Source organism: Bactrocera oleae, chromosome 2 (genome assembly GCF_042242935.1).
Source record: "Bactrocera oleae isolate idBacOlea1 chromosome 2, idBacOlea1, whole genome shotgun sequence".
In the NCBI taxonomy this organism is placed as follows: domain Eukaryota; kingdom Metazoa; phylum Arthropoda; class Insecta; order Diptera; family Tephritidae; genus Bactrocera; species Bactrocera oleae.
In genome coordinates, this window is record NC_091536.1 from 80,757,037 (window position 1) to 80,772,750 (window position 15,714).

Here is a 15,714-nt window from a genome sequence, read left to right on the forward strand (position 1 = left end):
AACAAGCATTGATGTTTTAATAACAAGTGTAATTGCAACAAATTAATTTTATGTTTCAACGCTCTTGTACATCTTGATAAACACAATCTAGAGACATAAAATGAAGTTCCCACCTCTCATTCAAACCAACAACGAAGTTCAACAGTCAATATGTATGCAAATACAAGTGCAGTTGAAGTCTCGAATATCACACACACTCACATATACATATTTAATTTGTATTTATGTGAATTTGCTGCAGTACAGTTAGACTGGAGCACTAATGAACAGTTTGCTTGAATTCACAAATTTAATTTAATTGAAATTTTATTACAAATCATTACGTCGACGCCTAGCTGGGCAATGCGGTAAGAGGATTAGGGAGGAATGTGTGTAACAGCTTTCATTATACGGTAATTAATATCTAACAATACTATTGTTGTGAATTTATTGTACAATTTTTTTGTACTATAGTATTCTGAACTTTGTATGTGGGGATTAAAAAAAATATACCTCATCAGTAGTTATTGCTCTGTGAGAAGACGAACATTCGAAATTAGTCGTACCAAATCAGATGGCATTTATTATATATAATATTTTAATCTTTAAGCTTTTCTTAAGCTCGTGAGTTGTAATTGTTTGATTTTTTTTTGAAAATTGAAGATACGAAATGTTTTTACAACTCTTAATGTACCAAATGGCTCAAGAGTACTTAAGAACGGCATATGGTTCTATGACAAAACAGAGTTTGTTTCCATGACTTGTTGAAAATTTATATGGGCGTATGGGTTTTAACTTTTTATACACATATATAGTATAAAATATTATTTGAAAAAGAAATTTATTTAGATAAGAGACTTTTTGAGTGCCACTCTTGTACTGAAAAAGCTCGCCATCAAACGTATGTATATGGAGTTTGAAGTTAATCAAACAGAAACATATCCCTTCTAGTTGATTTTTAAAAGGCGGAGAAGACATACATACATATTCATTAAGACCAGAAAGTTTCCAGAAATTGTTAGCCCACAATTCCGGCCGTTTACGACGAATGTTTTCGCGCAAACGCCTCAAAACGCTCATATAATACTCTTTATTGAATGTCTGTCTCGTTGGAACGAATTCATGATGAACCAAACCTCGAATATCGTACTAAAACCATTTCCTGAAACTTTCTGGTTTCATGGTACAGCATGTTGCTATTGAGTATAATTAATGATTTTAAGACCAAAAACTCGTTCAATACCATCGATCAAAACTCAATTTAACACTCCGTGGAACCCGTTTCGACTCGATTAAGGCCGTAAAAAAAATTCGCAGCGGGAAATGAAGGCGATCCCGGACCCAAAAATACAAGGCATGTTTCGATGATTGAAATAAGACGTGGCATATGTGTATCGCTTCAGAAGGAGCATATTTTGAAGGCGGCGAAATAAATATTGATGAAGATTAAAAATTTTTCGTTTTATTTACAATTTCCGGAAACTTTCTGGTCTTAATGGTATGTGCTTAGCTATTTACAATTTTAGAAATATTTCTCTTATTGTAACATGGAGCAGCATACATGTTAGTATTTTTCGTTAACTATGATCATTCATTAAGATGAATTTCCATTAGATAGAGATATCTTTTACATTGGAAATAAGTTTTCCACCACATCTGCTGGTGAAAAATTTGATGGACATGAAAATGACAAATGAGCGAAACATATTTACAGTTCTACCTGACAAATAATGGCTAGCCACTGGGATTAATGGAATATTTTAGTTGAGAGGAACACATTTCGTTTGTTCAGTATAAATGTATTTGTTGCATGAAACTGGAAAACTGAAAACGTTTTTTTTTTTCATTAGATTTCGGCTACTCAAAAATAATGTTAGATTTAGATTTTACTAAATTTTTAAGTTTCTGGAATTTTTTAAAATTTCGAATTAGAAATTTTCAGACTTTTAGATTAGAGCTTGGGATATCGTGACGATCGCATTGAAAGAAGTAGTTTCGAGAAAAATGCGTGTAAAGTTGCTCGTTCGCTCAAACCAGCATGACGAAAACGACTATAATTATGAAAACAATTAGAATGCTTTTGAAATATGAAAAACTATACATACATTAATGTTTATTTTTTGATTTTCTAATCTTTAATAGCAAATTGGTAGCACTTTTAGCCTACTTTTGGCTACGGCGAGCGCTAAAGAGTCATGATAAATGAGTTATGGATATTTAGCTTCAATAGGATTATACCGCGAAAAAACGACGATATCAGAAAACTAGCTATACCGTGAATGTTGAACAAGTCTTTTGTTACATTGAATCAAAAAGCATTACCAAACTTTTCAGTTAATTGGGCGCGCTTCTGTGAATTGCGTGCTTCTATGGTCACATGAATAAAAAATGTGTTCCAGGTGACTTACTTGTATAAGCTACATATTTAAGATCTAGAATACACATTAATACAAATATATATTTGTGCAAAAATGCGGGTATAATTCATACACACCTTAGCAGACATGTAATGCGTGCATGTGTAGTATTTATATGTGCGTAACCCCCCTTAAAATTTTAGAGCTGGTCGTTCGCTTGATTGTTCATACCCGTGTCATGGTCTCATTACACTTTGGTTGGCTTAACGTAACAAAGTCGCGTTGTGATGAATAAAGGGACGGTGAAAGAAAAGTAAGCTCTATGTTACATGGCGTCTACATATATTCATATATATACATACATATGCATGTGCACATATAGAAGACCAATGGAAGTTGTCTGCACTTAGATGAGAACACGAGGGCTTTAGCTGAAGCCTTTTGTGCGGTTTCGTCAGCAGCTGGATGATATCCCTTTTGGCGTATAATTACCGTTGTAAGACGTTAACGTTATGGAACGTTGAATTTTCTTTGTTCAGAAGTTTCAGCACAATTTATGTTATTATTGATTTAATGGAAAGTTGAATGAAAGTTTAGCGGATTTAATGTCATCACAGATTTGTTGGCATCCCACAAACATGTGTTCATGGTTACTTATGCGAATGCATATACATAAATGGTATATGTATATTAATATAAAGGGTTACAGAGATAATGCAGCCCAGAACGAAGGTAGATAGGTTTGAACCATTTGAACTAGTTTTCATTTTATACGAAAATGTTAAAATGTGGCAACCAAAGAAATAATATTAGCAAAACTATAATTTATTTCACCAAAATGAATTTCTTCAGTGTAAAAGAGAAACAAATAAATATTATTTGAATAAGTAAGATTTTCTCTGGTTAGAGAAAATACTTACCGCACTCATAAATGGTCATTATGGTGAAAACTTACAAACAATAACTGTAATAATACTAAATAAATCGCTTATACAAGCCAAAGAAGCAGTGAAGTGAATATTCTTGTTGACACGGTCAACTCTGTGCTTTGCCCAAGTCCCATTGTTTGTACGGGAAAGTGTATGTAAGCGTATTGCTTGTTGTTGTGACCAACATTTAGCTTAACTGTAAATAAAATGAAGAAGTTTCTTGGTTGAAAAATCAAACAAATAGCAACAAGGCAAATAGTAAATTGTAAATAGGGAAACTACAGTTACACATTCCTAGCTGAAATCTTCGTATTTCTTCTCGCATTTCATCTCACTTCCGGCTGTTATGCTGTGGCAAAAGTTGCAAGGTAGCAGGTGCCGTAACTGTTGCAACATTTAAGAATTGCCAGAGGCATACGTTTCAACAGTTGTGACTATTTTGTTTATGTTTTTTGTCGGTAAACTCATAAATATTCCGAGAGACGCAGAAATTGTAGACTTTGTCCAGGTTGCGTATGTGTGTGTTAGTTAATGTCTGGTATTAAATAGATTATATTTTAAGACAAACATTTTTTTCAAAATTCTAAAATTAGATTTTTTTTGTGCAACTTTTTGTCACCGACTTGTATTTGTATACTGGACCTTTCCAAATCTGATTAAGTTACGTTAGGTTTGGCTATTTGGCTGATCCTTGCACCAAAGGTAACGCAGGATCCCATTTAGACAGCTATGAACGCAGATCCCTTATGATCGCCAAATCTTCTAGATATGGCTCACTAGACGCTCATAGTTCGGCAAAGCGTTTTGAGTTTATCACAAATGTTTAAAAGCAGCTAATATTAATCCCAGTTGCTTCGCGGGGTTAGCCGCAGCTGTGTGTACCGAGATGTTTCATTCTCAGTCTGGCAAAAGCTGGACAGTTGAAAGTAATGTGCCTAGATTTTGCCACTATACTTCCTTCGTATAACTTAAAACAATTTTCATCCATCCAGATATGTATGCTTACCGCATCTGAGCTTATTGGATAGTGTCTACTTAGAACAATGCTCATTGCGACAAGATAAACCTTGCTAAGGGAAAATTGTTCAGAGAACCTCTTCGGTTACAATGTGAGCCAAAACGATCTCATAGTCGCCCAAAGCCAGGAGATTCAATGCTATAGTGCAAGAGGACAGCCAAATACCGACTGGTTCCAACGTGATGAAATGAGGGTAAAGGTAACCTCTTATTCCGCTATGCTACAAAGGTCTGACTTTTATATATTTTATTGTCGACTGCTTTTACGAACTCTTTGAGGCTTTTTCGGTAATTTAATTGTTCGGATCGTTATAAAGGATGTTGCGCGGTTTGATTCCGAAAGATTGTATATTTTGGGATTTTTTTAATCTCCACCTACAAACTACATAAGATGCAACATTATTAAGTCAATCCAGCTAGAGTACTTAAATTTTAACGGAGAGAGCCACAGAGGTTGCACCTATTTTACAATTTAATTGAATTATCTCGACAAACTCGATGAAAACATTGATTGAGATCTAGATTAAGGAATGGAAAAATCGTAACGAACTCTATCCAACACTCATATAATGGAACAAAATGTTTTCCTTTCTTTCTGTAAACTTTATTTTATATGCTAGAGGTAATTGGTTTTGTTACTCTTAATCTCCGAATTCCAAAACTGCTGTTTTCTCAAATAATAAAAAAGACACCACATTAAAACTATGCAGAAAGGCGAGTTACCCCATGCATACAACTTCGCCTAGTAATAAATATTAAATTCGGAGCAACATTTTAATAAATTTTTTCAGACAACTAAATAACACTTTAATAGTTAAAATAGTAAGCTTTGAATTTTACTCATTTATAAACCACTCATTTGTGCAACAATAATAACATAAAAACTATATCAAAACCTTCTGCAAAATCCATTTAAACACAGTTAGAATATTAATGTGGCTTTACCTTCAGTGACCGCACATCTAATATTCAAACATAAATGTATGCATGTAGTGATCCGGCAAATTATAATGATTCGACAAATTACATAAATGCCGTAATTAAAATCCTTTTTAAATGGACAATGTGCGGGCAAAGCACGAAGGCCGAGTGACGATACGAGCCATGTGGGTGGAGTTGGTGGACTTGATTAAAATGTAGCATAACATGAAATGAAATAAAAAATTGGTGTAATTAAAATAAGGCAACTGAAAAATTGAGCGACGCCATCAAACGTGGCAGCAGCGTTGGACTGTGCATGATGTGCATGGATGTGAAAAGGTTAGAAAAAAGGACGACCTGGTACAGTTCAACTTCAAAGTGACGATCTTTCAATGGAAACGGAAGCTTGACTAGTTGTCATGCAATCAGTAAAAAATATTCTCACTCATTTTTTGGGCAAATGGGTTGAAAGCCTTTTACTAGCCTAGATCTAACTTTGGTCTACTCGTCCAAGCAATCCAATAATGTAAAGTAATATGTTTCATTGTCTAGCATTAACACGCTTTTTGCACAAAATATTAACCAAAATGTGTTGAGTGGAACCATAAGAGATGTTGAGATTCTCTGCTTTCTCTGTAATGCCAACACCATGATTTTCAAGCACTGTGTTTTTTATTGTTTTCGATGTCATCACAAGAGTAAAGTTTTCGATAACTTCACGACCTTCACTAAATGCTTTGTATCACTCAAATACTTGTGTTCGTGATAAAGTAGACTCCCGAAAACACTTCTGCAACATTTTTAACGCTTCTGTAGCCATGGAGGATTAAACTTGCAGTCTGGTATCAGATAGTAAAACCTCTCTTTCTCTATATCTATATTAGAAGTAGTACCACGAAATCCATTATTTTTCCAATAGATGGCGTTATTTATCTGTATCTCGCGTTGTATAAGTCCGATCGAGTTCGGTTGCATGGCGTTAGAAAGATGACATTTTGTACTTAGAAAACTTTTTTGATAGTTTCGTAATAGGTTGATTAAGTTTTGTTTGAACGCGTGTCAAAGATAGACACTAGCAAAGAGAATAATATATATAAATATAATATATGTCTGTCTTTCTCGCTAATTATCTCTCTCTCTCTCTCTCTCTCTATCTATAATGATCTTTATAAACCAAAAGGAACCCGTTATTTAGCTGTTACCAAAGTTGGTTTTATTTATCCACGTACCGTAGTAACAGCTGCCTGGCTTTTTACAGCTTCATATTTCCACTACATAACCCGCGATTATTTCAGTGTAATGGTGTGTGTAGATTGCGGTGATGTCACTTATAACCTTTGCTCGTGTGGTTTTAGTTGTTGGCTTTGGCTTACAGCATATTAAATGACCAGCATTAAAATTTAGAAAATCCTCAACAAAAAAGTAGAGACCAAAGTGCAGGAAGGAAAGTTAGATACCATATAGTAGCAGGGCGGGTGAAGCGATGTTAAAAAGGTGTGCAATTAGTAAGCAACGCGAATGTGTGCTAATTGCGCAGTGATGTTGCAGAAGCTACACACACATACTTGCAAAAAGCATCCGTATTCATTGGATCTGGTAGTTGCACAAACATACTCGTCGCGATGAAATGTTGTGAATGCACAAATGTAACGGTTTTCTGCCATAACAATAACAACTGAACTACTGGCAAATCTAACCGCCCACATACACACATACACACAAGCAACAGTTGAAAGTCATTAGAAGGAACAGTAGGCACTAGCGCATAAAATAAAAGTATAGTTGTAGGCGTAATAGCGAACTCCCGACTGCAGCTGGAGGCAGAAGCGCAGCTAGAAGGTAGGCTGGAGCCTAAATTCGTGGCAGCAGCGATTGCATAAGGGCAAATGAGCGCTATTGTTGGTTTTGTTAGGCGTAGAATGGAGTGCGCCTGGGGATATGCAACAAATGCCGAATGGTATGCAACAGGCGGTCATGCAGCAGTAAAAACTAACGGATACAAGCGACAGAAAAAGGAACAAATATTTACATTCCTATACGTGGCGATACTTTCGATCCGTTGCCGACCACAATGACGGCTTAATTGTAGGCCATTTTCGAAATTCGCCACAGCAAATGAAGTCGCGGTGTGATACACGCTTGTATGCATGTTTGCATAGTATATGTGTGTAAGTGTGCATATGGACACGTACGTGTTGTTAGGCCTCGTGGCTTAATGTAAAGGCTTCCACCACTAATGTTTTAGCTGCCTCCGACTGTAATGGCAGTTAATAGCGACACTAACCGTTATGAGCTGCCATTTTGTGGTCTGGCGCTGGCAGTTTAGTTAATTTTCGGTTGAAAAATATTGTTTAAGATTAATTTCATTTGATTTCATTTTAATTGATATAGCATTTCACACACGCGCCGGCAATTATAAGACCGCACGCACACATGCACACATTTACACATGTGTGTGTGTGGCATGTTAGTAGGCATGCTGTTGAGTATGCGCAATAAAGTGTGGTCACGAGCAAAATTTGCTGAATCGCTAGGCGTGAATTAATAGTTGAACAAGGAGAAGTTATTCGAGCATTTTTGGTAGTTAATTGTGTGAAATTGATAGCATCACTAAATATTCACAGTTAATTGCTGCATGTTCATAGAAAACAACCCATATAATTGTTTTTTTATCTAAAACATGTGTGTTCAAATAGCATTTTCATTCGTTTTTGCTCTGCAAATTTTGGCGAAATATTTTACTTTTAAAATCGCACAGTTTCGCAATTATTTTGCTACATAAATAAATATTAAGAATAGCAGTAAAATATGATTCCGTGGTTATTGAATTAAATTTTCAGAATCAGAAATAAATCGCCAATTAAATTACACTTCATCGCCTCGCTTTTAAAGATAAGCGAATGGGTGGGACAATTGACTATTATTTTGCCACGAAAGTCAATTCTACCCGAAGCGGGTTCAGTTGTTTAGCCGACCTGGTACTCACCAAACGCTAACAACATTTTACAAAAATAGTTGGAAAATATATGTCACTATAGCTACAATAAATAGTAGTCAATATGTACCAGCAAACTAAAACTTTTAGACTTCCAGCAAGGCTAATAGAAACATTAGTTATAGTATACCTGTTAAGAATATGTGATATGGCCCGCTGTAATAAATTTTTTTTTTGTGATACTTTCATTTTATTTAGGAAAGATTTAGACGTAGAATCAAGTAATCAAATGTATGTGGATGTTAAATAAAAAGAAGATTTATTTAGAAGCTTGCTTTTAAAATATTTTTGAGCGCTATTTAGTTGAAAAATTCTTACAAATTCCCGCTTTAACATCTTCAACGATTTGTTGTGATCCATTGATATTTCAAAGTTTTATCTACAACTCTCTTATTTACCCCTTTCTCTAAATCAGAGCAATCTCATAGTTTTGAAAAGATTCCTTCCAACCACAACAAACTGAGTAAGAATCGTTTAAAGAAATCAACGAAAAAGTGGCCAGTTGATATGCAACTTTTGGCATTAACCACATATAATAGAAAATGATTCGACTTCGTTTGACTAAATGTGAAATTTCATTTACATTCCCTAGAGCACATAATTATACATGCTATACATACATCGTCAGAATTCTAACGAAATGAGGCAATATTGAAAAACGGCGCCTAACGTCATCTAATTTCTTCGGCCTTGTTACATTTTTGTGAAACTAATGCAGTTCTAATTAAAATCGTACTTTCCCTTAAAATCACGTATTAATTAACGCAAAAATTCGCACGCGAAGCATATGAAATATTTCAGCAGACGTTGCATGACTCATGCTTTTCATGATTACCCACCTATACAATAGGTTTTTTGTTCGTTTTTTTGCATACACGAGAGCAGAAAACGATGTACAGTGTATGTATTTCATGTGCTGCTAATTTAAAATTTTCACATTTTGTGTACTTTGAAAAGGCATAAAGTCCTGCGGTATAGTAATCTTTCGAAATCCTAGCTATGTAGTTTCGATAGTAAATAATCAGGCAATTTCTGTAATTCACTTCCGAGTAAATTTGAAGCAAATCCACTTTCAATCCGACGTTTGGTGTTCTATATTTTGCTTTCACTATTTAATTTCCTAATTGTTTTTCAAAATGAATTCCAAATGAAAATGAGTGTTCTGAAAAACGAATTCACAAGAAAATATTGGGTTGTTATTCATATAAAATCAATTGCGTGAATTTGGTACGCGCAAACAATAGTAAATTATAGTACGAAAAATATGCAGAAAAACAAAATTTAATATAGTAATTTAATAAAAATAATTGTAAATTATTAGAGAGGGAAGCCTAAGAACGCAGAGCAGTATGCAATCAATATTCGATTCGATGGAAGCTGAAGGAACATCGTCGAGGCTTTGTGAAGGGTAGCTTAATGTGAAGGGTGTTTTTTTAGACATGTGAATTTCAAGAAGAAATAAAACGCTAATAAAATAAAAAAAAATAATATCAAGAAGAAATAAAACGCTAAAAAAATAGTAAAAATATAATCTAATGTTATTGCCGGACATCTCGCTTAATTATAAAGATAAGGGGGTGCCATTATGTTTTAAAAATGATTTCGCGCAAGCTGAGGCTTCAACTTTCGACCACTTTTTGCAGCAATTCAGGTGATTGTCGTTCGGCTTCAATTCTTGCACGAGTTAGATAATGTAAGCCCAAGATCCTTCCGAAAAAAAAACTTCCATAAAGTTGATGGGCACAGCTCCAATTGTTGCGCGCGATGGCGAATGAACTCATTCGGGTCTTCTTCGATACTCTGATCCACAGTAGCAATAACGTCTTCGGTGTGCACTACGCCGTATAGTCAGAGTATGCGTATTCTTAACAAGGGGAAACGTGCCGCGAAACCGATCCATGGTTGCTTAAATTACCGACTCTGCTAGGCGATTATGTTGAAAGAAGTTTGGACGCGCTCAATGCGTCGCGTTAACAGAGCCACTATTTTGGTAATAAATTAGAACGATTTGCCAACGTTGTTCCGGAGTAAGTCTGTTAACTATAAAATGGTAAACCAAACAGTATAAATCTAGTAACAACTGTTAAAAAGATCAATTCTGAAAAAAGTCTTTCCTCATTGAAAACCACATATCTAAAAAAATAGAAAAAGGTGAAAACCAGTAATTTCTATTCTACAGAAGTTTTCTTAAGCTAATCAGGTTTGGACCTATTGGAGCGCATTTCTGAAGGTAGAGAATTCATTCAGCTCTTCTTCCATAAAAATCGTTGCAAAGTATATTTGCACTCATTTTTTATTATTATTTTAACATATTTTATTTTTTGAATACTTTGGAAGCTTTCATTCGTTTGTTTTAAGGAAAATAAATAAAAATGAACAAATTTCTCGTTTTCAGAACCACACAACCAAAATCACTCGTTTTTTTATTCATTTTAATTTTCACTTTCACTCGGATTCCAGAAACTACCTGAATAACAACGTGCATTATTTTCCTGCAATTATAATGATTATGTAAATTTTGTTCAGCTAAGCCAGAAGTTTAGAAGCCACTTTTGGCATAAACTGTTCACGAGCTTTCAAATTTGTTTCGTGGCCTTTGCTTGGTTATTTGTCTAACTAAACCAAACATAGATGTCAAACACTTTTGTTTACTTTGACAGCGGGTTTGACAGTTGTCTCTCTCTCTCCCCCTCTCTAGGAATTACTACTGATCTATCATTTTTATAGAATCTATCTTTTTTAATTTCAGAAAACAAGAAAAAACGTTAACTTCGGTAGCACCGAAGCTATAATACCCTTCACAAATACAAAGGCTCCTTACAAGCACTTCATTGCGATCGTTCAGTTTGTATGACAGCTATATACTATAGTGGTCCGATATCGGCCGTTCCGACAAATGAGCAGCTTTTTAGTGAGAAAAGGACAGGTGCAAAATTTCAGTTAGATAACTAAAAAACTGAGGGACTAGTTTGTATATATACAGGCAGACGGCAACTCAGCTCATTATACTGATAATTTATGCATATATTTTATGGGGTGTTCGACGTTTCCTTCTGGGTGTTACAAACTTCGTGGTAAACTTAATATACCCAGTTCAGGGTATAAAAATAAAGGGTTCTGTACTTCGAGCGGATGTGATCAGTTAGATAAGATTACTTTAGGTAAAGCTAGTTAGGTTAATTTCAGCCTTATATACCGCTTTTATTAAATTTTCACGTCGTTTGTTATTCTTGCAATTTTTTAACCAGAAACATATTCTCACTAAATATAGCTAGGACCACTTAGTCCAGTTTGGTCATATTTTATAATACATTAAGAAATAGTTTAAAAGTTCTTTCTAAAGATTTTGTTTGAGTTCTCTATACCATTATAGTAAAGATATCAAATAAATAAACTCTCGGCTATTTTATAGCTTAGAGGTCCATATGATACTTGTAAGACTAATATATTGTACTTTTCAGTTTTCGTATAAAATAATTATTATCACGTTTAATTTTATGCCTCGCTAAATAAACCTGAGCCCAGAAATTGAAAAACTGCTTCATCTAAATCGATTTGACACCACAATCGAAGCGTGTAGAAGCAATTTTCCGCCAATCAACCGAACAACCCTTTCAAAATTTTCATAACCTCGAAAACGTTTGAAAATGTGACTGTGCGATAAACGGTTATTAAAAACGTGAAAATAGCAGCAAACAACCGCATTTCACACACATGTACATGCATTGGAATTTATTATGGGCACGAATTTGCATATGGCCGATCTGTCCGAACGGTGCATCCATGTGTGTCTATTGGTGTGCAACTGGTGCATATTAAGTGCTTAAATATATTTCTCTTCGTTGTCAAAAGTCAAAACGGTAACCTGCCGGAGAGGATCGTGCTCACTCGTGTGCACAAAATAAGGTACACAGAGCATAAAGGATTAAAGAATATAATAACTCATGGGTACTTTCATTTTGAAAGATGATGAGGCGGTTGATGGTAGACAGCTATAATTTTTGTTGTAACGGCAGGTATTTTTTTTGAGTAGTTTATTTTCTCCTTTTCTGTGGATATTTACATTTTTTATTATTTATGCAAACTTCACTTACCTGTTTTTGTTTTTGCCCTTTTTATTTGAACTTTCATCTCCATACTTGGCCTGTTGGAAAGTATAGGACTTTGTAGCATTTTATAAATGCTGAAATAATTCAGAAATAATATATTAAGATATTGAAAACAAAAATTTATAAGATAAGGTCTTGAAAGGAAATATTTTGCTTTTAAATTTAAACCCTAACTTTTCCTTATGATGGACAAATTCTGCAATATTTGAACTATTTAATTTTGTAAGAAGAAGAGATTTCAAAATAATCTAGTAGCTACCTCTCTTAACACATTTTAAAATTAGAAAATGAGATTATGTAGCGGTGTAAGAACGCTTAAGAAATGAAGGAAACCAAAACTATAAGCAATACATTAGTTAGAAATTTTAGCTTACTTAATGTAATCTTTATATAACTTTGGCGAGAGGAAGTCCTTTCATCAAAGATTTTCTGCAGGGTATGTATAAATAAACAAGTGAAGTAATTATGTGTGTAAAAGCATGGCTGCTCGCAGGATACATTTTCGCGCATATTGCAACATTTAAACTGCAATGAAGGGATTCGAGACGAAATAAAAATAAAAAAAAAACGAACGAAGAAAAATGGACCGCAACGAGTTGTGAAAGCATAGATGAGTGCATAATATGTGGCGTTGATGCTGTAGCGACCACCGAAGGCCTCCATCGGATGACTGTTATTTATGGCGACTAAAAAGCGTTCATGTGAACATTTATTGTGGTCGACTATTGTGTAAATACAAGGAAATATGGATGGATAAAGGTTACTAGTCTCCACAGACAACAGTGAGCACCGAAAACCTGCATTTTGTAGCGTGGGCACATGTCAGCTGACCATAATTTCTCTGCTGCAGAATTTGCTATTCTTCATAATTACGATTTTTTGCTCCCTTAAATCACTGGGTAATGGCAGATGATTGCGCTCATTTGCAACACACAATGAATGTCGGGTAGCGTATTTAGGTTGGCTCATCCAGAATGGGTGTATGTACATATGCTAATATGTATTAACCGGAAGAGACACATGCAAATAGAAAAATAAAGAATTCCAGCTGCCACAATGATAGCAAATTAAAGTCGCTTTTCGCTGATAAAGTCCTTAGCGGCCACCTAAAATTATTATTTGATGCAGACTTGAATAATATGAGGTTTGAAAGCATTGGAGGCTATATTGTACGGAATAACATGTGTATAAGCATAAGTTTTTGCCTATCCCATTTTGAGTACTTCGCATAGAAAAAATTTTTGATTAGTTATACTTCTTTATTTACTTTTTTTCATACTTTAGAGTGACAAACTCAAAGGAAGGGAATTTTTGAAGTTATAAAATAAACGAATGTATGAATAATTTTAACTGTATATTTATAAATATTTATGGTAAAGAGTGCCCAGGTGGGTAGGTAGAGTGGCTGTTTTTCGACACACCTATGCCTTTAGGAGGCCCATTGGGATACCACCGGGACCAAAGTCCTCTCAATCTATTCCTTTCTCTCTGAACCACCCCGTACTTCTGATGAACTTCATAAGTAAGACAAGTTTTATCCGTATAACCTCCGAGACTTCGCCAGGAAACCCTCGACCGATAGCAGCGATTCTTTTCCTATATAGAGTCGTACAATCGCATAGAAGATGTTTAATGGTCGTTACATGGCGTTCTAAGTCTACTAGCATGTCTGCCTATTAGACAGTGGTCTGTTAGTACTCCTACTAGAGTGTTTGCACAGTAAAATTTTTCAAGAAAAAAATTAAAAGCTTTTCCAATTACACGCGATCTCCCAGGATGTAGTGATTCCGGCTTTATCATAACCCAAAAAAATAAAATCTCTCTAGAAGGTATTGTGAAAAAAAATAATAAAAAATTGACGAAAAGGCTTTAAAATGGAGTTGAAATTTTTCCAAAATTCGATTTTTGATCAGATCAAAAAACTGGTAGGACATTACATGGTGAACTATTTTGAGAACATGCTGATAAAACTTGATAGTTATGGGACCGCGAGCAAATTTGATAAAAATCGAGAAAAATGCCTTTACTGAAAAACTGATCGAACTAATTGGATTGAGTGGCTACACTTAGAAGGCTTTAACTCAAAAACGATTTAAGATATCGATTTAAAACGTTAGTATGTTATTTTTAAACTTATAATCTATTGAAATATAAAAAAGTTTTTGTTTTTGTAATTTCACACTAGGTTTACCACTTAAAAGTCTTATATTTGGAAAATAAATTTGTCATGTTTTGCTCAGGTTTAATTATTTTCTTTATGTGGCAACTCTATTTCAAAATAAGTTCAAATTGAAATATTTAGGAATATATTAATGAACGCCTCAGACTATGTATTTGTAAAATTTGAAGTTTTATTTAGTAGGTGGCAACACTAATTTAAAACTTGTTAAATCAATTTTCGCAGAATCCTTCTTTAAGATATTTTGAAGTAATTGAAGATGTTCTATGCATATATTATGATCCACATTAACTTATATTAAAAGTAAATATCAACTGGAATATGAAAATACTGTTTATTTCGTTGAGTGAATAATTCTGAAAAATAATTTAATAACTTATCAAATTTTATTCGTCATAAATGACAACTGAAAAACATCTCATTAGCTCATCAAATATATTTGTTAAGGTAGAATGTACATTTCCTAATAAAAATGTTTATTTCGTTCATCCATCTTATGCCGTTATATCAGTACACGCAGAGTACGAGTGTACTTATACACTCCCACCTGTTGTTCTGGTCATCATTATAATCGCATTTGATTTCGAATAGATTTCTAATTTCCGGGATTTGCTTGTTCTTGTGAAAACAACTTTACTTAACCTGAAATTGAATACATATGTATACACGTGTACCATACCAACTTACATAACATCTCGCATATGAGTTTTGAGAGGTGTTTTTTTGCAATCAGTCGTCCATTTTCATGCGTATGAACATTTCGATTGGTTGGCATTTCCGCAAACTGGCACGCGTTTCCGTTGTGGTATGCTTAAATTATTTTGTTGCTGGCAGATTTGTACGGTACGGAAATATCTGAATTATTTATGTCTCATAGTTCGTCGCAGACAATAGTGTTGTTTAAAAGGTGTATTTTAGATAAGATTATTTAAGAAATAAAAATAAGGTTTAAAATTTATGATTTTTATTTGAAAAGAATTTCTATGAATTTTTTTCATAATAATTTTTTTTTCTAACTGTTAATTCGTATTTAAAAATTAATATTTCAATTGGAACTTTCCTCCAAAGAAATATATTTCAATGAAAATAAAATAGTTCTGAACAATTCCCAAATGCCATTCTCAAATTTCTCAATCTTTTTTCATTCAAACAAAATTTAACAAAAACTGTTTCTAAATAACTTACATTTATTTCGACACTTGCATTTCAGTGCAACAATTGAAAAAGT

General features: G+C 34.1%; 1 long non-coding RNA gene across 1 annotated transcript; it reads right to left on the minus strand.

The window, feature by feature from the left end:
• Window positions 1-14,850: 14,850 nt before the first annotated feature.
• LOC118682587 (uncharacterized) lies at window positions 14,851-15,497 on the minus strand. Its single transcript, XR_004978403.2, has 2 exons — window positions 15,174-15,497; window positions 14,851-15,128 (listed from the first exon to the last, which is right to left on the minus strand). It is a non-coding gene; the product is annotated as an uncharacterized lncRNA (long non-coding RNA).
• Window positions 15,498-15,714: the final 217 nt, after the last annotated feature.